The sequence below is a fragment of the Callithrix jacchus genome, chromosome 15 (assembly GCF_049354715.1).
Source record: "Callithrix jacchus isolate 240 chromosome 15, calJac240_pri, whole genome shotgun sequence".
Classification (NCBI taxonomy): Eukaryota; Metazoa; Chordata; class Mammalia; order Primates; family Cebidae; genus Callithrix; species Callithrix jacchus.
The window spans coordinates 32,375,195-32,400,678 of NC_133516.1; the positions used below are offsets into that span (position 1 = coordinate 32,375,195).

General features: G+C 43.3%; 1 protein-coding gene and 1 pseudogene across 5 annotated transcripts in view; one reads left to right on the top strand and one right to left on the bottom strand.

The window, feature by feature from the left end:
* Positions 1 to 25,151, bottom strand: part of IP6K1 (inositol hexakisphosphate kinase 1) — a 57,955-nt gene extending 32,804 nt beyond the window's left edge. Inside the window, exons 1-2 of one of the 5 annotated variants that reach the window (XM_017964911.4) lie at positions 24,963 to 25,151; positions 15,982 to 16,109 (exon numbers count right to left, since the gene is read on the bottom strand). The gene's annotated coding sequence lies outside the window, so the exon portion shown is untranslated. Of the gene's footprint in view, positions 1 to 15,968; positions 16,110 to 24,636 lie in introns of all 5 variants that reach the window. The other 4 variants (XM_008981647.5, XM_017964909.4, XM_002758356.6 and 1 more) reach the window with 4 other exon arrangements.
* LOC100398649 (heterogeneous nuclear ribonucleoprotein A3 pseudogene) lies at positions 8,169 to 9,346 on the top strand (annotated as a pseudogene).
* Positions 25,152 to 25,484: the final 333 nt, after the last annotated feature.

A 25,484-nucleotide genomic window follows, 5' to 3' on the forward strand; every position in this document is an offset into this window, starting at 1 on the left:
ACTAAATAGGATATGTGAGCCATCCCTGAATCAGCTAAGTCTAACCTAGCACATTTACAACTAAGTGAAAATACAGTCAAACCTAGAAAGCATACATGTAGAAGGATGGGAGAAATGGTTCTAAAAGGAACACAAAATCACAGACCACTTAAAATTAGACTGCCTGAACTGCTCACATATGAAATGAAGAGCTTCCTGGACTTATTTCCTACTACCAATCCCACTGAAGACGAAAGCAGAAGAAACTTCCATACAACCAAAAGAAAGATGCAGGCCAACAAACATGAAAAAATGCTCATCATCACTGGTCATTAGAGAAATGCAAATCAAAACTACATTGAGATACCATCGCATACCAGTTAGAATGGCGATCATTTAAAAATCTGGAGACAACAGATGCTGGACAGGATCTGTTCCTATCTGGAGAAATAGGAACACTTTTACACTGCTGGTGGGAATGTAAATTAGTTCAACCATTGTGAAAGACAGTGTGGCAATTCCTCAAGTACCTAGAAATAGAAATTCCATTTGACCCAGCAATCCCATTACTGGGCATATATCCAAAGGACTATAAATCGTTCTACCATAAGGACACATGCACACGAATGTTCACTGCAGCACTGTTTACAATAGCAAAGACCTGGAACCAACCCAAATGCTCATCGATGACAGACTGGACTGGGAAAATGTGGCACATATACACCATGGAATATTATGCAGCAATCAAAAACAATGAGTTCGTGTCCTTTGTAGGGACACGGATGAATCTGGAGAACATCATTCTCAGCAAACTGACACAAGAACAGAAAATGAAATACCACATGTTCTCACTCACAGGCGGGTGATGAACAATGAGAACACATGGACACAGGGAGGGGAGCACTACACACTGGGGTCTATTGGGGGGAATAGGGGAGGGACAGCGGGGCGGGGGGGGGAGTTGGGGAGAGATAGCATGGGGAGAAATGCCAGACGTGGGTGAAGGGGAGGAAGGCAGCAAATCATACTGCCACTCGTGTACCTATGCAACTATCTTGCATGTTCTGCACATGTACCCTAAAACCTAAAATGCAATTAAAAAAAAAAAAAAAGAAAGAAAGATGCAAAGGCCTGGTCTCACAGACTAGGTTTCTGGGTGAATGGTAAACTCTGGCTCCTTTTCTTCACCTCTATCCTACTGTAGCTTAACTAAATTAGTTAAGGACTAAGGCAGAGGTAAACAAGCTCTAAGGTTACTGGGAGACTGATGTACACACCTCCCTACTGGGAAATTTTTCCTCGCCATGTTATCTTTTCTTTTCCTATGAAATCAAATATATTAAATTTGTTAAAGCAGTTCAAGATTTTTTTTTTAAGTTCTGGGGTACATGTGCAGATCTTGCAGGATTATTACATAGGTATACACATGCCATGGTGGTTTGCTGCCTCCATCCCCCCATCACCTACATTAGGTATTTCTCTTGTTATTCCTCCCCAGTATCCCCACCCCCACTATCCCTCCCCTAGTCCCCCACCCCCAAGAGACCCCAGTATATGATGTTTCTCTCCCTGTGTCCATGTGTTCTCATTGTTCAACACCCACTTATGAATCAGAACATGCAGTGTTTAGTTTTCTGTTCTTGTGTCAGTTACCTGCTCTCTCTGCTAGGCAGGGTGGCACTCACGCCTGTAATCCCAGAATTGGGAGGCCAAGGTGTGCAGATCTCTTGAGCTCAGGGGTTTGAGACTAGCCTGAGGAACATGGCAAAACCCGTCTCTACAAAAAAAAAAAAAAAAAAAAAAAAGGCAAAAATTAGCCGGGCTTGGTGACTCATGCCGGTAGACCCAGTTACTTGGGGGACTGAGACAGGAGGACTGCTTGAGCCTGGAAGGCAGAGGCTGCAGTGAGCCAAGATTGTGACACTACACTCCAACTTGGGTAACAAAGTGAGTCTCTGTCTCAAAAAAAAAAAAAAAAAAATCAAATTAAAAATTTAAAAATCTGCTCTTTCCATTTCAGAATTTCAGATCGCAAATAAAAGAATAGTAACTCTTGTCACTCATGCTAATTTCAATTATCTATAACACTGGTTTTACATATGGGAGTTCATCCTAGGTACAAATCTACTACCTTATATTAGCAACATTCACATGTGTCCTACTATTGAAGAGGGAAAACATGGAAATAAAATTTCCTACACCAAGAAGAGGTGAAGCCAAAGCTCTGGTCACAGCATTGACCTTTTTAGATTATCTGGGGGCTTTATTTAGGACCCCCTATCAAAAATGGTTACTAGTTTAAAACAAGAAAACTCTCCAGAGTAAGGAATTATGCAACTATGAAATAGCTGTTGGCCATCCATTTCTCCATCAGTCAAGAACACTGGTAATGAGGCTGACATACCTATCAAAGACAGTTAACTACCATGGCACCTCTGTGGTTTCATATTGCTGGAGCATTCGTTATATCCCTGGGGGCTATAGCTCTCCATAAGTTTGCTGTGGCTGAACCAAGAAAGAAAGCATACTCAGATTTCTACAGAAATTATGACTTCATGGCCAGGTGTGGTGGCTCAAGCCTATAATCCCAGCAATTTGGGAGGCTGAGGCGGGCAGATCACCTGAGGTCAGGAGTTCAAGACCAGCCTGGCCAACATGGTGAAACCCTGCCTCTAGTAAAAATATAAAAATTAGACAGGCATGGTGGGAGCCACCTGTAACCTCAGCTACTCAGGAGGCTGAGGCAGGAGAATCGCTTAAACCCAGGAGGCAGAGGTTGCAGTGAGCCAAGATTTTGCTATTGCACTCTAGCCTAGGTGACAGAACGAGACTCCATCTCAAAAAAAAAAAAAAAGTTTCTTTGGGTTGAATTACCTATTAGTTTTGTCACTAACAAATCTACTACCTTATATTAGCAATATTCACATGTATCCTACTATTCAAGAGGGAAAACATGGAAATAAAATTTCCTACAGCAAGGAGAGGGGAAGCCAAAGCTCTGTGTTCCTGAACTACCAGACATGAAATGTAGGCTAACAAATAGTTTCTCCTGATAAATAAACAATTTTTTTTTTTTTTTTTTTTTTTTTTAAGAAATACCTCCTATCTTTAATGGGGAGAGAGAGCATGGGGAGAAATACCAGATGTGGGTGAAGGGGAGGAAGGCAGCAAATCACACTGCCATGTGTGTACCTATGCAACTATCTTGCATGTTCTGCACATGTACCCCAAAACCTAAAATGCAATAAAAAAAAAAATACCACCTGTCTTTCTATGGTATCTCAATGACACCACAAAACTGTTAGACCTCCAGAGGGGTTTTAAATCACTGAATTCTGAGAGGCACCAAGCAGCAACATGCATCTAAAAATCAGATATGGCTAAAATCTGGAGGACTCTTCCTTTGGGGATGAAATCATTTAAATGTCTTGATGCTATACTACTCTGAATATTACCTGAAAATATAATCAAAGATCAAATTCTTTAGACACAGACACCGAGATGTATTCAACTGCAGTCAAGGAATAAGGCAAAACGTCTACCACAAAATACAGCTCCAATGAGTTTTATTCTTTTGAGATAATCTGCTGTTACTCTCACATACCGTTGGGGACCAACTCTGGTTCTCTTCTCCAAGGACTCTTCCTGGCATCCTACGTTCCTATTGGACCGCTCCATCTCAAGAGCCACACAGCATATTTCTTATATAGTTAGACATTTAGAAAACAGTATAAGGAGATTTCAGGGCACAAACTCCACAGGAACTCTCTTTCAGACACCACACAATCCTGGAGGCAACATAATGACTATCTATTTGAACATTCATCATGTAGATAAAGATTTTATTAGAGTCTTAAACTAGGTAGCAAAAAAAAAAGATTTTATTTAAGGGTACCCAGAAGCAGATCAGCAACATGCACATTAGACTATGTGAAGTATATATGTGAAGAAAGCCTATAACAAAAGAGATGAACAACCAGCATCATGCCTCACAAAATGAAATCAGGGTTGACTGCGTCAAGCAGATTAGATTCCAGCTGTCTTCCAACCCTTTAGTGAAATACCAGAATCATTACTTTTTCCTTCCTTCTTTTGAGAGAGGGTCTCGCTCTGTTACCCAGGATGGAATGCAGCAGCAGATCATGGCTTACTACAGCCTTGAATTCTTGGGCTCAAGCAATTCTTCCCCACCTCAGTGTTCTGAGTAGCTAGGACTACAGGCATGTCCTACCACACCCAGCTATTTTCCTGTACTTTTTTTGTACAGATGAGGTCTCCCTCTATTGCCCACTCTGGACTCCATCTCCCAGCATCAGGTGATCCTCCTACCTCAGCCTCCCAAAGTGCTGCAATTATAAGCCTGAGCCACCATGCCCAGTCTAACTACTACTTTTAAGCACTGTAAATATCAGAAAAGCACTTCAGTCGGCCGGGCGTGGTAGCTCACGCTTGTAACTGAGGCAGGCGGAATATGAGGTCAGGAGTTCGAGACCAGCCTGGCCAACATGGTGAAACCCTGTCTCTACTAAAAATACAAAAATTAGCCAGGCGTGGTGGCAGGCACCTGTAATCCCAGCTACTTGGGAGGCTGAGACAGGAGAATCACTTGAACCCAGGAGGTGGAAGCTGCAGTGAGCCAAGATCACACCACTACACTTCAGCCTGGGTGACAGAGCAAGACTCCACCTCAAAATAAACAACAACAAAAAAAAGAAAAGCACTTCTGTCTACCTCATAGACAACCTGTAATGATATGGGGACTAACTTTTACCTACACAAACCCATCAACAACTTCCCAACTTAGAAAAACAGAGGTGGAGGCCAGGCGCAGTGGCTCATGCCTAGAACTCCAGCACTTTGGGAGACCGAGGTGGGCAGATCACCTGAAGTCAGAAGTTACCAGCCTGGACAACATGATAAAACCCTGTCTTTACCAAAAATACAAAAATTAGCTGGGTGTGGTGGCAGGCACCTGTAATCCCTGCTACTCAGGAGGCTAAGACAGACGAATCACTTGAACCCAGGAGGCAGAGATTGCAGTTAGCCAAGGTCACACCACTGCACTCCAGCCTGGGAAACAGAGTGAGACTCCATTTCCAAAAAAAAAAAAAAAGAAGAAAAGAAAAGCGAAGCGAAAAGGTGGTTCCACAGACACATCATTCCTTAAGAGCAGTTTCCAAACTTCTCCACTCCCTCAACTTCCTTTCCTGACTCTCATGTGACATCAGGAACTACATCCTGAACATGTAGAGCTATCAGGATTCTGATAAGTCAGAAACCATGTGAAAAAAAAAAAATCAATGCCACAACTAACAAATTATGTAACCTTTCAATATGCCAATTCACCTATTTTCCCTGTCAGTAGATTTGAAATTACTTATCTACTTCTCAGAGTGAGGTAATATATGAAAAAACACTTTTCAAATATATGCTGTACTGATGTGGCTAAAGCAATGCTAAAGTTTTAAAGTCTAAAAAGTATTGCAGGCTGGGCGTGGTGGCTCACGCCTGTAATCCCAGCACTTTGGGAGGCCGAGGCAGGTGGATCATGAGCTCAGGAGTTCGACATCAGCCTGGCTGCCATGGTGAAACCCCATCTCTATTAAAATTACAAAAATTAGCTGGGAGTGGTAGCAGGCACCTGTCATTTCAGGGACTCGGGAAGCTGAGGCAGGAGGATCACCTGAACCTGAAAGGCGGAGGCTGCAGTGAGTCGAGATTATGCCATTGCACTCCAGCCTGGGCAACAAGAGCAAGACTTCGTCTCAAAAAAAAAAAAAAAAAAATCACAAGGGCCTATAATCCTACTATTTTGGGAAGCCAAGGCAGAAGGATTACTTAAGCTGTTTGAGACCAGCCTGGGTATAAAGTGAGAGCCCGTCTCTACTCTAAAATGCTGATTAATTAATTTTAAAACAGTAAAAATGCCACCCACAGAATGGCAGAAAATATTTGCAGATCATATATCTGATAAAGGATTAATATACAGAACATATGAACTACCTGTATAACAACAAAAAAAAATCCCAATTCAAAAATGGGCAAGGGCCTTAGACATTTCTCTAAAGATTCACAAATGGCCAAAAAATATGCAAAAAAGATGCTCAACATCATTAGTCATTAGGGAAATGCAAATCAAAGTCACAATGAGAAACCACTTCACACCCATGTTATAAAAAAAGAAAACACAAAAAATAGAAAATAAGTGTTGGCAAGGATACGAAAATATTGTAACACTTGTGCACTGCTGGTGAGAATGTAAAGCAGACAGTATGGCAACTCCTCAAAAAGCTAAACATAGAATTACCAAATGATTCAACAATTCCACTTTTAGGTCTATACCCAAAAGAACTGAAAGGAGGAATCCAAAACAGATATTTATATACCAGTGTTCATAGCATTATTCACAATAACGAAATGGTGTCTACAACCCATGTCCATCAACAAATAAATGGATAAAGACACGTGGTATATACATACAGTGAAGTATTATTCAGCCTTTTAAAAAAGGAATGAAATTCCTGATGCATGTCACAACATGGATGAATCCTGAAAACATTTTGCTAAGTGAAATAAGCCAGGCACAAAAGGGAAAAAAATTGTATAACTCCACTTACATAAAATAAAATAGGGCTGGACGTGGTGGCTCAAGCCTATAATTCCAGCACTTTGGGAGGCTGAGGCAGGTGGACCACCTGAGGTCAGGAGTTCAAGATCAGCCTGGTCAACATGGTAAAACCCCTTCTCTACTAAAAATACAAAAATTAGCTGGGCATGGTGGAGGGCGCCTGTAATCCCAGTTACAGGCAGGGAGGTGGAGGCTGCAGTGAGCTGAGATCAGACCACTACAGTGCAGCCTGGGTGACAGAGTGAGATTTGGTCTCAAAAATAAAATAAACCCACGCCTGTAATCCCAGAACTTTGGGAGGCCGAGGCTGGCAGTTCACGAGGTCCAGAGATCGAAACCATCCTGGCTAACACAATGAAATCCCGTCTCTACTAAAAATACAAAAAATTAGCTGGGAACGCTATGGTGGTGCACGCCTGTAGTCCCAGCTACTTGGGAGGCTGAGGCAGAAGAACTGCTTGAACCTGTGAGGCAAAGGTTGCAGTTAGCCAAGATCACGCCACTGCACTCCAGCCCGTGCAACAGAGAAAGACTCCATCTCAAAAATAAAATAAAATAAAATAGGTAAATTTATTGAGACAAAAAGAAGATTTTTAAGAGTGTACAATGCCAGACGCAGTGGCTCACGCCTGTAATCCCAGCACTTTGGGAGGCTGAGGTAGGTAGATCCCAAGGTCAGGAGTTCAAGAACAGCCTGGCCAACATGGTGAAACTCCATCTCTACTAAAAATACAAAAATTAGTCTGGCGTGGTGGTGCACACCTGTAATCCCAGTTACTGGGGAGGGTGAGGCAGAAGAATCACTTGAACGCAGGAGCCGGAGGTTGCAGTGAGCCAAGATCACGCCACTATACTCCAGCCTGGGCAACAGAGTGAGACTCTGTCTCAAAAAAAAAAGTGTGTACAAGTGGCTGGGGGAGGTGAGAATGGGGTGCTACTATATAACTGGTAGAATATCTATCTGGGGTGATGAAAAAAGTTCTCAAAACAGCACTGTGAATATATTTAATGCCACTGCATCACACACTTCAAATGCTAAATTTGAAGGTTAAAATACTAAATTTTCTTATGTATATTTACTACAATTTAAAAATTTCATTTACGGCCAGGTGCAGTGGCTCATGCCTGTAATCCTAGCACTTTGGGAGGCCAAGGTGGGTGGATCACCTAAGATCAGGAGTTCAAGAGCAGCCTGGCCATCATGGTGAAACCACATCTTTTAAAATAAAGAAAAAGAAAAAAAAATTTCATTTACAATAGCATCAAAAAAACAAATGTCTTGGGTTAAATTTAACAAAACATAAAAGAACTCTACACTGAAAACAATCATATAACGTAGTAAGATAGTAAAGAAGGCATAAATCAAGAAATATGCCACATATAGCACATGGATTAGAAGACTCAATATAGTTAAGATGTCAATTCTCCCCAAATGAATCTATAAATTCAATGGAATTGCAACAATAATGCCAGCAGAATTTTTTACAGAAGTTGACAAGCTAATTCTAAAATGCATATGGTAGCCCATATTGAACTCGAGTTGCAAGAGTCCAGTCTCAAAATGGAGGTAAAACTGCCGCCCGGTTTCCCCCAGCCCGACTCCAGCCGTAGTCGTCACCATCACCGTCGCTGCCACTGTCACCGCCGCTGGGGGGAGGAGGGCCATGATCCAAAGGAACCAGAGCAGTTGAGAAAACTGTTTATTGGTGGTCTGAGCTTTGAAACTACAGATGATAGTTTAAGAGAACATTTTGAGAAATGGGCACACTTACAGATTGTGTGGTAATGAGAGATCCCCAAACCATACGTTCCAGGGGCTTTGATTTTGTAACTTATTACTGTGTTGAAGAGGTGGATGCAGCAATGTGTGCTCGACCACACAAGGTTGATGGGCATGGAGTGGAACCAAAGAGAGTTGTTTCTAGAGAGGATTCTGTAAAGCCTGGTGCCCATCTAACAGTGAAGAAAATTTTGTTTGTGGTATTAAAGAAGATACAGAAGAGTATAATTTGAGAGACTACTTTGAAAGTATGGCAAGATTGAAACCATAGAAGTTATGGAAGCAGGCAGAGTGGAAAAAAGAGAGGATTTACTTTTGTAACTTTCGATGATCATGATACAGTTGATAAAATTGTTGTTCAGAAATACCACACCATTAATGGGCATAATTATGAAGTGAAAAAGGCCCTTTCTAAACAAGAGATGCAGTCTGCTGGATCACAGAGAGGTCGTGGAGGTGGATCTGGCAATTTTATGGGTCGCAGAGGAAACTTTGGAGGTGGAGGAGGTGACAACTATGGTAGTGGTCCTGGTTATAGTAGTAGAGGGAGCTATGGTGGTGGTGGACCAGGATGTGGAAACCAAGGTGGTGGATATGGTGGTGGTGGTGGAGGATATGATGGTTACAATGAAGGAGGAAATTTTGGCGGTGGTAACTATGGTGGTGGTGGGAACTATAATGATTTTGGAAATTATAGTGGACAACAGCAATTAAATTCGGGACCCATGAAAGAGGGCAGTTTTGGTGGAAGAAGCTCGGGCAGTCCCTGTGGTGGTGGTTATGGATCTGGTGGTGGAAGTGCTGGACATGGTAGCAGAAGGTTCTAAAAGCAGCAGAAAAGGGCTACAGTTCTTAGCAGGAGAGAGAGTGAGGAGCTGTCAGGAAAGCTGCAGGTTTCTTTGAGACAGTCGTCCCAAATGCATTAGAGGAACTATAAAAATCTGCCAGCGAAGGAGCGATGATCCATAGTCAGAAAAGTTACTGCAGCTTAAACAGGAAACCCTTCTTGTTCAGGACTGTCATAGCCACAGTTTGCAAAAAGTGCAGCTATTGATTAATGCAATGTAGTGTCAATTAGATGTACATTCCTGAGGTCTTTTATCTGTTGTAGCTTTGTCTTTTTCTTTTCATTAAATCAGGTATATTGCCCTGTAAATTGTGGTAGTGGTACCAGGAATAAAAAATTAAAGAATTTTTAACTTTTCAAAGAAAAATAAATAAATAAATAAAATGTATATGGTAATAAAAAGAAATTAGAATATGCAAATAAATCTTTTTTTGAGACGGAGTTTTGCTCTTGTTACCCAGGCTGGAGTGCAATGGTGCGATCTCGGCTCACCGCAACCTCCGCCTTCTGGGTTCAGGCAATTCTCCTGCCTCAGCCTCCTGAGCAGCTGGGTTACAGGCATGCGCCACCACGCCCAGCTAATTTTTTGTATTTTTAGTAGAGACAGAGTTTCACCACGTTGACCAGGATGGTCTCGATCTCTTGACCTCGTGATCCACCCGCCTCAGCCTCCCAAAGTGCTGGGATTACAGGCTTGAGCCACTGCACCCGGCCTGCAAATAAATCTTAATAAACAATAAGGTAGATTATTTACATTGCCTGATGTCAAGATTTGCCATAAAGCTACAGTAGTGGGGTGCTGGCATACAGATAAAAAATAGATCAATGGAACAGAACACAGATTTCAGAAGGCCGGTATCTTCAGAGTCAATTGTTTTTGTTTTTGTTTGCCAGAGACCAATCAGTAACAGTCAACTGTTTTTTGACAAAAGTAGCAAAGCACACCAATAGGGAGAGAAAATTTTGGTGGTTTTAAACTATGTCAAATTTTCTTACATTATTCCCTCTAACAAGTGAAATCCTCCTCTCTCCTTCAGTATAGGCTAGACTTCGTGGCTCATTCTAATGAAAAGAATATGGCAGAAGTGATAGTGTATGACTAGGTCATAAGAGGCAACACGGTTTCTTCCTTACTTTGTCTTAGATCATTTCTAAGGAGGAGATAACTGCATGCCATGAGGATACTCAAAGAGCTCTTTGTATAACTTGAAACTGGGAGGTGGAAGTTAGCTTGAAAGTAGGGTAAATTAAAAAAAAAGAGAGTGAGTGAGCCCTGGGTAGAGACATAAATGACAAGGAACTGAGGCCTCCTGCCAAGAGCTCTATGAATAAGTCATCTTGAAAAGAGATCCTCTAAGCCAAGCACGGTGGCTCACGCCTATAATCCCAACACTTTGGGAGGCCAACAAAAAAAGATCCCTCGAGCCCAGGAGTTCAAAACCAGCCTGGGCAACAAAGTGAGACCCCATCTCTACAAAAACATAGAAAACATTAGCCCTGCATGGTGGTGCATGCCCGTAGTTCCAGCTACTTGGGAGGCTGAGGTGGGAGGATCACTCAAGCCCAGGAAGCAAGGGCTGCAGTAAGTAGTGATCACACCGCTACACTCCAGCCTGGACCATTTCTGAATTCCTAGGCCTCAGAAACTGAGGTAATAACTGTTTGCTGTTTTAAACAGCTAAATTTTGGAATAATTTGTTACAGAGCAATAGACAATATACAAGTCTTTTCAACAAATGTTGCAAGTACTGGAACAACCAGATACCCATGTGTGGGAAGAATAAACACCAACACCAATCTCACAAAGTAACAAAAATTAACATAAGATGGCTCAAAGACCAAAATGTAAAAGCTAAAACTATAAAGCTTCTAGGTGAAAACATAAAAATTAAAGTTAGGCTGGGTGCAGTAGCTCACACCTATAATCCCAGCACTATGGGAGGCCAAGGTGGGCAGATCGCTTGAGCTTGCCTGTAGTCCTAGCTACTTAGGAGGCTGCAATAGGAGAATGGCTTGAGCTCAGAATGTTGAGGCTGTAGTGAGTGGAGATTGTACCACTGCACTCCAGTCTGGGTGACAGAACCAGACCCTGTCTCAAAAAAAAAATAAAATAAAAGAAGTTACATGATTTACATTATCTGACTTCAAGCCTTGCTAGAAATGTCCAAAACTTAGAGGTGGCCAGGTGTGGTGGCTCACGCCTCTAATCCAAGCACTTTGGAGGCCAAGGCGGGCGGATCACCTGAGGTCGGGAGTTCAAGACCAGCCTGACTAACATGGTGAAACCGTGTCTTATTAAAAAAACAAAAAAAAAACAAAAAAAACTTAGAGGTAGGCAAGGTATCCTCAGACAGGACACAGAAAGCAATAACCATTTATAAATCAGACTTCATAAAATTTGAAAACATCTGATATTTATGTATGTATTTATTTATTATTATTATTATTTTTTTTTTTTGGAGACAGAGTCTCTGTCACCCAGGCTGGAGTACAGTGGCTCAATCTCGGCTCACTGCAACCTCTGCCTCCCAGGTTCAAGTGATTCTCCTGCCTCAGTCTCCTGAATAGCTAGGACTACAGGCACGAACCACCATGCCTGGCTAATTTTTGTATTTTTAGTAGAGATGGGGTCTCATCATATTGGCCAGGCTGGTCTTCAACTCCCAACCTTGTGATCCACCCACCTTGGCCTCCCAAAGTGCTGGGATTAGAGGCGTGAGCCACTGCGCCCGGCCTATTTATTTTTTTGAAACGGAGTCTCGCTCTGTTGCCCAGGCTGGAGTGCACTGGCGCAATCTCAGCTCACTGCAACCTCCGCCTCCTCAAGAGTTTCTCCTGCCTCAGCCTCTCTAGCTGGGATTACAGGCACATGCCACCATGCCTGGCTAATTTTTGTATTTTTAGCAGAGACGGGGTTTCACCATGTTGGCCAGGTGGGTCATGCACTACTGACCTCAAGTCATCTGCCCACCTCAGCCTCCCAAAGTGCTGGAATTACAGGCATGAGCCACTGTGCCCAGCCCTCTTTAAAATATACCATTAAGAAAACATGCCAGGCATGGTGGCTCATGCTTGTATTCCTAGCATTTTGGGAGGTCCAGGCAAGAGGCCTGCTTGAGGCCAGGAGTTCAAGACCAGCCTAGACAAATAATACTGAGACCCCTATTGCTACAAAAAAAATTTTAAAAGAAAATGCCGGCTGGGCACAGTGGCTCAAGCCTGTAATCCCAGCACTTTGGGAGGCTGAGGCGGGTGGATCACGAGGTCAAAAGATCGAGACCATCCTGGTCAACATGGTGAAACCCTGTCTCTACTAAAAATACAAAAAAATTAGCTGGGCGTGGTGGCGTGTGCCTGTAATCCCAGCTACTCAGGAGGCTGAGGCAGGAGAACTGCCTGAACCCAGGAGGCGGAGGTTGTGGTGAGCCGAGATCGCACCATTGCACTCCAGCCTGGGTAACAAGAGCGAAACTCCATCTCAAAAAAAAAAAAAGAAGCGAAGCTGGGCATGATGGTATATACATGTAGTCCTAGCTACTACAGAGGCTGAGGCAGGAGGGTTGTTTAAGCCCAGAAGTTAGAGGGTACAGTGAACTATAATCACACTACTGCACTCCAATCTGGGCGACACAGTAAGACCTTGTTTTTATTTTTATTTATTTTTTTTGTTTTGTTTTAAGACCTTGTTTTTAAAAAGAAACTAAACAAAAAGTATGGTATCCAGAATACAAAAAGATCTCCTAAATCTCAATTAACACACACAAAAAAACTGCCAGGCACAGTGGTGCACGCCTACAGTCCCAGCTACTTGAAAGGATAAGGCAGAAGGATCCTTTGAGCCCAGAAGTTCAAGACCAGCTTGGGTAACATAGATATCTGTTAGAGATAGGGAGGTCCTATCTCTATAAGATAAATTTCTTTTAAAAAATAAGCCATTTTTTAAAGAATGGACAAAAGATATGAATAAATACTTCAAAAAGGAAGATACGCAAAGACCAATAAGTACAGGAAAAGGTGCTCAATTTCATTAGCATTCAAGTAAGTAAAAATTAAAACCACAATGAGTTACCTACCGCTATACTTTCACCCAAATGGCTAAAATTAAAAACAGACAACACATTAAATGTTGCTAAATGTGGAACAACCACAACTCCCATACATTATTGATGAGAGTGTAAAAATGGCAAGACCATTTTGGAAAAGGTGTTACAGTTTCATATAAAACTACACATACATCTATCCTATGACTCAGCAATTCTATTCTCTTCAAGAGCAATGAATGTGTACGTCCACAAAAAAACCTGTGCAAAAAAAATTCATAAAAGCTCTACTCATAAGGCAAACACTGGAAACAGCCCAAATATCTATCAACAGGAAAATAAACAAACTGTAGTGTTAATGCAATGAAACACTACATAGCAATAAAAATAAACAAACTACTGATACAGACAACAGCATGGATAAATTAAAACATTACACTATGTGAAAGAAACCTTACACAAGAGTGGCCAGGTGCTCTGGCTCACACCTGTAATCCCAACACCCTGCAAGGCCAAAGATGGAGTATCGCTTAAGCCCAGGAGTTTGAGACCAACCTGGACAACATGGCAAGATCTCTACCAAAAAAAAGTTTTTAATTAGTTGGGTGTAGCAGTGCACACCTGTAGTCCCAGCTACTTGGGAAGCTAAGGTGGGAAGATCCCTTGAGTCCAGGGTGGGTGCAAGGTGGCAGTGAGCTATAATTGCACCACTGCACTCCAGGCTGGGTGACAAAACAAGACCCTGTCCCTAAAAAAAAAAAAAAAAAAAAATATATATATATATATATATATATATATGTATGTATGTATGTCTTCCTAACTTCTTAATATGTTTTATATATATTACATATAGAAGGACTATATATAAAATAAGTATATATAGGAAGACTATACATACACACAATTATACCATTATATATACCATTATAAAATATATATAGGAAGACTATATATACACACAAAATACCCATATTGACTTCCTATATTCTAGAGCGTTCTTTTTTTTGAGACAGGGTCTCCCTCTGTTGCCCAGGCTAAAGTGCAGTGGCATAATCACAACTCATCGAGGCCCCAATCTCCTAGGCTCAAGCAATCCTCCCACCACAGCCTCCCTAGTAGCTAGGACTACAGGTACATGCCACCACATCCAGCTAATTCTTATATTTTTTTGTAAAGACAAGGTTTCACCATGTTGCTCAGGCTGGTCTTGAACTCCTGGACTCAACGGATCCTCGCATCTCAGCTTCCCAAAGTGCTGGGATTACAGGCATAAGCCACGGCACCCAGCCCTTCTCTACTTCTGACTAGCCAATTTCTCATTATTCCAGTCTCTGTTACAGTTAATAATTTTAATTTTTTTACATAGAGATAGGATCTCACTACATTGCCCAGGCTGATCTTGAACTCTTGAGCTTTTTTTTTTTTTTTTTTTTTTGAGACAGAGTCTCACCCCATCACCCAGGCTGTGGTACAATGGTGCAATCTCTGCTCACTGCAACCTCCGCCTCCTGGATCCAAACGATTCTCCTTCCTCAGCCTCCTGAGTATCTGGGATTACAGGTGCCTGCCACTAAGCCCAGCCTATTTATTATATTTTCTGTGCTAATTATCTCACTGTAATTTTTGCTGCACTGTCTCCATGTAAAGCACCAAAAACAGTAAACCAAAATAGCCTATGTATATCCTGGCTAGTGTGCTGCTTGGCCCTGATCCACACATCTTCCATTTGAGCATAAATCTTTATAAATAAGTTTCAGAATATTCACTAGCGAAGCATGGTGGTACACATTGGAAACTAAGGCAGCAGGATCACTTGAGTCCAGGAGTTCAAGACCAGCACCAGCAACATAGTAAGACCCTTACTCTAAAATACACACACACACACACACACACACACACACACAACCAGAGTACTAGCCATCAAACCAATTTTTTGGTCCAAATTGTAACTATAAAGTCTCCAAATCAGTTAGGGACCATTAAATTTAAATTTGCAAAAAAAAAAAAAAAAAATCTCAAGTACTTATATAATCAAATACATATTGAATACCTACAGAGTAAGACCCTGTAGAACATTATTACTAACAAGACAAAAATAATTCCTGAATTGAAAGTCAGGATGGCCCAAAAAAGTTAGTGGTGAAACCATGAACTATTACAGACTGAGCTATGCATAATAGGTGATCTGTGGAAATGACTTTTAATGGGAGAGGAAATTTAAGGGATGAATGCTTATCACCAAAAGCACTGCCTGTGACTCCCAGACATTAAAGTCTAGAACACTCAGCTAGGGCTCTGAAACGAGACTATATAGTGAATTCTCATTACTGATGGTAACTATGTTCTATAAAGTCACTGTATACACTGAGTTATTGAATACTGAGTCACTGCACCTAGAAAAAATAAATGGTTACGTTCCTGAAAGTCTCTGGTCAGATATATATATATATATATATATATATATATATATATATTTTTTTTTTTTTTTAATAAACTCTCAACCAGTGGAAGATGATCTACTCATATTTTCATCAACCAATGAATATATAACCTTCCAGATCTATATACATACATACAATATAATACCTTATACATATGTTTGTTTAAAGACACCTCATTCTATATAAATTACTAATTCATTAACACTGAACTCACAGTCAGCAGCATTACAACTCACGCCTGAACAAAACTTACCTAACACACTTACATTCTTTGTAAGGTAATCAAACTGTTCTTGTGCTTAGAAACACCAGGCAGCACTTCAATACTATGTCTGGGGGCCATTTTAAGCATCAAAATCACCACAGGCCAGATGCAGTGGCTCACACCTGTAAGCTGTACCAATAAAAATAAAAATAAATAAGCCAAGTGCGGTGGTTAACACCTGTAATCTCAGCACTTTAGGAGGCCAAGGCAGGAGATCACCTGAGGTTCGAGACCAACCTAACCAACATGGAGAACCCCATCTCTACTAAAAAGAAATCAGCCAGGCATGGTGGTGCATGCCTGTAATCCCAGCTACTCGGGAGGCTGAGGCAGGAGAATCGCTTGAACCTGGGAGGCAGAGGTTTCAGCGAGCCGACATTTTGCCACTGCAGTCCAGCCTGGGTGACAGGGTGACATTCCATCTCAAAAAAAAAAAAGCAAATAAATTCGAAAAACCATGGTACTAAATAGACCAAGAAAAGGACACTTTATAAAAATCTGATAGTTGGAAAAAAGGCAGCAGCATGTCACCTTGTTTAACCTCAGCTGAGAACACACATTGCAAAATTTTTGCCACTATGTGCATGTCTATAAATGATAGCAAAAGCACCATAAGTATTGATTTTGGGGTTACAAATAAATTTTAGCAGATTTACAAACTTGAAAATACAGACTCCATGAGTAATGAGGATCGACTGTATATTATTGTGCTTCCATTTATGTGAAACTTTTAAGAAATGCAAATTTAGAACAGAAAATGAAACACCGCATATTCTCACTCATAGGTGGGTGATGAAAAATGAGAACACATGGACACAGAAAGGGGAGTACTAAACACTGGGGTCTATTGGGGGGAAAAGGGGAGGGCCAGTGGGAGGGGGAGGTGGGGAGGGATAGCCTGGGGAGAAATGCCAAATGTGGGTGAAGGGGAGAAGAAAAGCAAAGCACACTGCCATGTGTGTACCTACGCAACTGTCTTGCATGCTCTGCTCATGTACCCCAAAACCTAAAATCCAATAAAAAATTAAAAAAAAAAAAAAAAAGAAATGCAAATTTAATTTACAGTGACAAAAAAAATCAGCACCTGTCTGTGTTCCTGCAACCCAAGGAAGCAGGCTTGGGTTGACTGGAAAGGGAAATAACAGTACCTTCTATGATTAACTGAAATCTTTTCACTAGGCCAGGCACAGTGGCTCACGCCTATAATCCTAGCACTCGGGGAGGCCAAGGTGGGTGAACCACTTGAGGTCAGGAGTTTGAGACCAGCCTGGCCAACGTGGTGAAACCCCATCTCTACTTAAAAAATACAAAAACCAGTCCAGTGTGGTGGCACATGCCTGCAATTCCCACTACTCCGGAGGCTGAGACACAAGAATTGCTTAAACCTAGGAGACAGAGGTTGCAGTGAGCCAAGATGGCACCACTGCACCCCAGTCCGGGCAACAGAGCAAGACTCTTGTCTTGGAATAGAAATCTTCTCACCGAAATGAAATAGACAGCTGTTGGGTCAGGCGCAGTGGCTCATACTTGTAATCCCAGCACTTTGGGACCACCCTGGCCAACAGGTGAAACCCTGTATCTACTAAAAATACAAAAATTAGCCATGCATGGGGGCAGGTGCCTGTAATCCCAGCTACTCCAGAGGCTGAGGCAGGAGAGAATCCAGGAGGTGGAGGTTGCAGTGAGCCGAGATCGTGCCACTGCACTCCAGCCCAGGTGGCAAAGCAAGACTTTGTCAAAAAAAAAAAAAAAAAGACAGAGTCTCACTCTGTCCCCTAGGCTGGAGTGCAGTGACCCAACCACAGCTCACTATAACCTTAAATTCCCAGACTCAAGTGATCCTCCCACCTTAGACTCCCCTGTAGCTGGGGCTACAGCCACATACCACCATGTCTGGTTAATTTTTTTTATTTTTTATATCAATGGGGTCTCAATAGGTTTCCAGAGCTGGTCTCAAACTCCTGGGCTCAAGTGATCCTACTGCCTCAGCCTCCCAAAGGGCTAGGATTATGGGCATGAGATACCATGTCCAGCCAATACATGTTTAATTAACAGATCTTTATTGATATATTATTCGCACATCATACAATTCACCATTAAGGTGTACAATTCAATGATTTTAAGTATAACACATTCACAGATAGGCGCAACCATCACCACAATTTTAGAATGTTTTAATCATTTCAAAAAGAAATCCCATACCCTTAAGCTATCACTTTCCCTAGCCCCCACCACCACCTCCAGGCCGTAAGCAATCACTAATCTATTTTCTGTCTCTATTGCCTGTTCTGGATATTTCACATAAATGGAATCACGTAAATGTGAACTTTTGCATCTGACTTCTTTCACTTAACATGTTTTCAAGATTCATCCATGTTGTAATATGAATCAGCACTTTGTTCCTTTTTATTGCAGAATAATATTCCCTTGTATATATATATATATATATATATATATATACACACACACTACATTTTAACCGTCAGTTGATGGACATTTGGGTTGCTTCTCTTTTTGGCTATTATAACACTGCTATAAACATTCATACACAGGTTTTGTGCGAACATGTTTTCATTTCTCTTGGGTAGATAACCAGGAGGGAGACTGCTGGGTCATTTGGTAACTATATGTTTAACCACATAAAGACTGTTTTCCCAAGTGGCCCACTTGACATTCCCACCAGCAGTATATGAGGTCTCCTCTGATTTCTCCATATCTCCATTAACATATGACATATCTCCATCAACATGACATTATCTGATTTTTTGACCATAGAGTAAGTTGTTTTAGTAATTGTTCATTCAGTCATAATACACCCAAATTTTTCTTTTCTTTCTTTTTAGAGACAGGGTCTTGCTCTGTCATCAAGGCAGGAATGCAGTGATACAATCATGGCTCACTGCAGCCTCAACCTCCTGGGCTCAAGGAATCCTCCCACCTTTGCCTTCCAAGCAGCCAGGACTACAGGTGCATGCCACCATGCTCATTTAATTTTTTAATTTTTTTTGTAGAGACAGAGTCTTGCTATGTTGCCCAGGCTGGTCTCAAACTCCTAGGCCCAAGCAATTTGCCTGCCTCAGCCTCCCAAAGCACTGGAATTATAGGCATGAGCCATTGCACCTGGCCTACACCTAAAATTTTATGTATTTCAAGGTGCTCTTATTCATTAACATTAAATTTTAGACTTTTGAAAACAGTCTGGTCATAGACCCGCTCCCCTACCCTACCCTCCTTTTATATAATGAGACAGAAATAAATAAGCTAAACCCACAAATAAAATTTTACAGAAAAGATCAGCAAATTTTCTAGATACTCAACAAAATCCCTAACAGAGATCCAGCACTGAAGTGAACCTGTGTCCCCATCAAAGCTCATTTGTTATGTCTTCTAAATAAACATACACACACACCCCACACACAGCCACACATCTTAGGCTTTCCTATACAGAATCTATTGTTCAAATTCTGCTGTAGTAGGGGAAATGAAAACCTATATCAAATTCAGTGCAAAAGCACAGATCCAGAGCCACAAAGATACAAAATGACTAACTGCTTCCTTGTTCCAAGTCAGAAAGAGTATACTGTGCAGTCTTTCCCCAGCTCTGTCCATCACTGTTCCTTAGTGTCAGGGCTGCACTGGGAGAAGGGCAGGCAGCAAATACTACCATTTACAGCAGTCCAAGGAGGCAGTAAGACCAAGGCTCAACCAAGAAAAGGCCCGAGAACATTTGCATCCAATGCCACGCTCACAGAAATGTTTTCCTAGAAAACTGGCATTTTAACCAGGAAGGACTGTTTCCAGGCCTTAGTTCTGCCATATGAGCAAGTTCTCTCTGTTCTGCAGCACTAAGGGATGGGCCTGCCTCTACAAAGCACTAGAATTAACATTTGCAAGCACTTCAAGGCAAGGCAGGGTGGAGGAAGAAATTCATAGCCACCAAATCCCCATTTCTACTTGTCCATTCCCTTCCATTTCCCTGTTTAATTACAAAAGGTGTTTCCAACTCAGACAAATCTAGCACATCTTTATAAATATTTGGTCCTCATCTACTACATACAGGTGCAAAAAGACACAAGAAAGTATAAAATACAGTCCCAATCAGAAAAGGATCAGGCCCTACCAGAAGAAACAAAAAAAAAAAATTGTTTTTGAGACAGTGTCTCGCTCTTGTTGCCCAGGCTGGAGTGCAATGGTGCACTCATTGCAACCTCAGCCTCCCAGGTTCAAGTGATTCTCCTGCCTCAATCTCTCAAGTAGCTGGGCACCTGCCACCATGCCCAGCTAACTTTTTAAATTTTTAGTAGAGATGGGGTTTCACCACGCTGGCCAGACTGGTTTTGAACTCCCGACCTCAGGTGATCCACCCACCTTGGCCTCCCAAAGTGCTGGGATTACAGGCATGAGCCACCACGCCTGGCCCCAAAAAATTATTTTTATTTTCATTTTTTGAGATGGAGTCTCGCTCTGTCACACAGGCTGGGGTGCAATGGCACAATCTCGGCTCACTGCAACCTCTGCCTCCCAGGTTCAAGCAATTCTCCTGTCTCAGCCTCCCAAGTAGCTGGGATTACAGGCACATGCCACCACGCCTGGCTAATTTTTGTATTTTTAGTAAAGATGGGGTTTCATCATATTGGTCAGGCTGGTCTCAAACTCCTGACCTCAGCTGAATCTGCCCGCCTTGGCCTCCCAAAGTGCTGGGATTACAGGCGTAAGCCACTGCGCCCAACCTAAAAATTAATCTTAAAAGAGCAAATACTATTTTGAGTTTTGTTTAAGGGCAATAATGCCACTGCAGTTCAAAGGGTGTGGAATATATCCCCAGGAACTGAAATGTTTTGGGGGTGTTTTATAAAGACGGCAGGTAGAAACAGAGCTGGACTCTAGAGAAGAGAGAAGCTGAAGGAAAAGGTCATCTCCACAGGGCACAGGGCACTGGATTCAGCCAGGAGAGGATTTGTGTGGAGAAAGAATATGTATGGAATGTTTAGCAAACCATTTGGTTAGTGGGGATTAGACTAAACCCTGAGGAGGCAGGCTGGAGCCAGCTGGACAGTATCACCTTAAATGCCACATTAGGACATCAGACCTCATCCCATAAGCCTGTAGCAGTTCCTGATTTCAGTGCAGAATCTCCGTAGCCTGTGCAGTGTGAAAAAATCCTGAAATTGGCCAGGCAAGGTGACTCACATCTGTAATCCAGCACTTCAGGAGGCCAAGGTGGGAGGATCACCTGAACCCAGAAGTTAGAGACCAGTCTGGGCAACAAGCAAGACTTCATCTCCATTTTTAAAAAATTAAAAATTAGCTGGGCACAGTGGTACCCACCTATAGTTCTGGCTACTCTGGAAGCTGAGGCAAGAGGATCACCTGAGCCCAGGAGTCCAAGGCTGCAGTGAGCTATGATCATGCCACTTCGCTCCAACTGGGCAACAGAGCAACACCCTGTCTCAAAAAAAAAATTAAGTAAATAAAAGTACTGGAGTTTACAGATGAATTATGCAAAGACAAAGGACATGGATGGAGGGTCTACTATTACAACAGTCTCACACATTTGCATTTAAAAATGCCCATCACAAGCCAGGCACAGTGGCTCATGCCTGTAATCCCAGCACTTTGGGAGGCCGAGGCAGGAGGGTCATTTGCACCCAGGAGTTTGAGACCAGCCTGAGCAACATGATGAGAACCCCAGCTCTACAAAAAAAATTAAGACAACGAAAATTAGCCAGGCATGGTGGTGCACATGTGTAGTCCTAGCTACTTGAGCCCAAGAGTTAGAGGCTGCAGTGAGCTACAATTGTGCCACTGCACTCTAGCCTAGGAGGCTTTTAAGATACTATCTCTTAAAAAAGACTGGGCATGGTGGCTCAGGCTTGTAATACCAGCACTTTGGGAGGCCAAGATAGGAAGATCACTTGAGACTAGGAGTTCAAGCCCAGTCTGGGCAGCAGCGACCCCGTCCTCTATTTAAATAAATAATTTTTTAAAATGCAAATGACAGCCAGGTGTGGTGGCTCATACCTGTAATCCCAGAATTTTGGGAGGCTGAGGCAGGTGGATCACCTGAGGTCAGGAGTTGGAGACCAGCCTGGCCAACATGGTGAAACCCCCTTTCTACTAAAAATACAAAAATTAGCCAAGCATGGTGGCAGGTGCCTCTAATCCCAGGTACTCAGGAGGCTGAGGCAGGAGAATCACTTGAACCTCGGAGGCAGAGGTTGCAGTGAGCCAAGATCACACCACCGCACTCCAGCCTGAGCGACAGAGTGACAGTCAGTCTCAAAAATAAATAAATAAATGCAAATGACAGAAGTATTGCTATCAGCTACCTCTGGGTAATAACCATGTTGAATCAAGCATCATCTACTACTCATATTCATGAGGTAGTAGAAGCATAAAACAAAGGCAATAAAAGTTATTGGATATTCCTCAGGACAGCGGTTCTAAAACATGGTTAGACCATGGATGGACTGAATGGGCCCTTGAATCCCTAAAAATTGTATGCAAAAGTCAGTGTTGTGAACTTGACCAAGGATAGAGTCTCTTTCTACATCCCAAAGAGGTCCAAAATCCAAAACCAGATAGAAGTCTAATTCAGGGTTATTACAACAAAAATCAGCAAGAATGTAACCTGTTTAACTCTGTAGCTGCCTTAACTTTCTAAGGAGGCATTAATGAAAGCAGGGGCTTGGGCCTGGTGCGGTAGCTCATGTGTGTAATCCCAACACTTTAGGAGTCCAAAGCAGGTGGATCGCTTGAGGTCAGGAGTTGGAGACAAGCCTGACCAACATGGTGAAATCCCGTCTCTACTAAAAATAAAAAACTAGCTGGGCATGATGACGCATACCTGTAATCCCAGCCACTTGGGAGGCTGAGGCAGGAGAATCGCTTAAACTCAGGAGGTGGAGGCTGTATGAGCAGAGATTGTGTCATTGCACTCCAGCCTGGGCAACAGAATGAGACTCCATCTCAAAAAAAAAAAAGCAGAGGCTTGGGACAATTTTGAAAAGCTCCTAGTATTTTAGAATCTCCCTCCTTTCTTTTCAAGAACTGCCCAAAGAACTGGTCTTACCAAGATTAAACACAATAAAGATTCAAAAAATGGCCCTGAGGAAGGACAATGAAATAACTAAAGACTACTCAACTTCTCCTTTGCCTTACAACTGCAGTATAATCTCAGTCTAATAGCAACAAGCTGCCAGCCTCCTCTGGGTTCAGCATCTGCCCTCCTAAAGATCTCCTGACCAAGGAGCTGGTTTCTTTCAAAATTATTATTTTATTTTTATTTATTTTTTATTTTTTTGAGACTGAGTCTCACTCTATTGCCAAGGCTGGAATGCAGTGACGCAATCTCGGCTCACTGCAACCTCCACTACCCAGGTTCAAGTGATTCTCCTGCCTCAGACTCTGAGTAGCTGGGACTACAGGTGCGCATCCCACGCCCAGCAAATTTTTGCATTTTTAGTAGAGACAGCGTTTTGCCACGTTGAGCAAGCTGGTTTCGAACTCCTGACCTCAGGTGATCTGCCTGCCTCAGCCTCCCAAAGCGCTGAGATGACAGACGTGAGCCACTGTGCCCAGCCTCTTTCAAAATTATACATTCAGAGGTGACAAGATCCTGATAGAAGTGAACAAAGTACTGTTGCTTGACTTCTTAGTCATCTCATGCAGGCATGTTGTATGACCACATACGAGAAGCCTGTGCAAAGAACCAAACAGACCATAGATGCAGAGAAATGTGTTCTGGAGCAATGAGAACTCTTCCTAGACCTGCACACACTGCTGAGAAGGTGTGAACTCTTCCTAGACCTGCACACACTTCCAACCTGCCCACATTCACGGGTAAGGGGCCTGAAGGTCTGTTTTCCCCGAACAAGATAATTTTAGTACTGTTAAAAGTTAATTTGCCCTGAGCGCGGTGGCACAGGCCTGTAATCCCAGCACTTTGGGAGGCTTAGGCGGGCGGATCATGAGGTCAGGAGTTCGAGACCAGCCTGGCCTTAGTGAAACCCCAGCTATACTATCCCAGCTACTTGGGAGGTTGAGGCAGGAGAATCACTTGAACCCAGGAGGTGGAGGTTGTGATAAGCCAAGATTGCACCAATGCACTCTAGCCTGGACAACAGAGTGAGACTCCATCTCAAAAAAAAAAAAAAAATTTAATTTGCCAGTTCACCATCCACAACAAAAACAAGTTTCTTTTTCCGATTCTAAGACACTCCTATATTTCCTTTGTCTCCTATAGCGAATATCTCTTTAGGAGATAAAATTAATCAAGTCATCACCATAATATTCACCTTCTTCTAAAGCAAAAAGAGAAAGACATTACCACTCTCCAAAAAGTGGTGGTGAAGAACCAAAGAAATTACGTTCCAAAGCAAAAACTCAGGCATTATGGACATTTAACCAGGCTCTTTGGGAGGAAACAAACGGTGAGCTTCTAAGTGCACGTGAGGCCCTGAACGGGTCTCAGGAAGCAGGAGCCAGACAGAGGGTCCCCCTTACTAGAATCACAGGGCCGTGACACCGGCCTGCCTGGCTCGCAGGGGATTTGGTTTGCTTCGTATAGTCTTAGCATCCAGCATCCTGAAAATCACTCAAAGGAACGCTAAGAAAGAGATAAGTACGTTCGCCAGCTGGGAGCAACACAACTCACAGGAGAGCATCAGGGTGGCACCGGACACACTTCAGCGCTCCGAATAGCCGAGTCCAGAGAGCTTCAGTCAGGGAAGCCGGTTTCCCGCTCCTTGCCCGCCAGCCCTCAGGCACTGGCGCTCTCCGACCTCCGCCCCGGCTGTCCTCCACGGCTTCAGCGCCAGCAAGTAGGAGGCTCGGCGGGCGGCTGGTCAGGACGCTCGAGTGATACTCCAGTGATGCTCCACCGAATCCCCCACCCCAAGCACGCCCACTCCAATCCCGCGCTCGCCACCGCCCTCCCCGCGGGCGTCAGGCCGGTCCACCGGCCCGGCTCCTGTCACTCACCCGCCCGGCCCGGGCACCGGGCGCCCACGGCTCCCCACGGGAGCTGGGCCCCCCGGGCCTCTAGGTTTCGGCCCGCCCGCTGGCAGGCAGCACAAGTGGCTGAGCTCCGCTACAGCGGCCCCGCACCGGCCGCTTGGTCCAACTCCCGGCGCTGCCCACTGGGTACGGATCAACAACAAGATGGCGGCTAGCCGAGGGGGCGGGGGCCGGGCGTCATAGTAACCGGGACGGCAAAGAACCCGCCCCTGAGTGATGCTATCCCCAATCAACAGTCTTTTCGCTCGTCGCCAGGGAAAGTGCTTCCCTCTGACAGGTCAGCTTAGCCGTCTGTCAGAGTCTATCCCTTAAGGCCTGTGCCGAAAGCGTGGGGCACGTGACTGTGACGGCATGGGTTGGCGCATGCGCTTCGTCCTCGGAGAGGCTGGCGGCGGAGCTTTTGCTGGCGCCTCCGAGGCCAGCGCGCCCTTGGCTTCTCTGCGTGCCTGGCCCGGTTGCCGCACCGGCAGCTTCTCATACACTCGC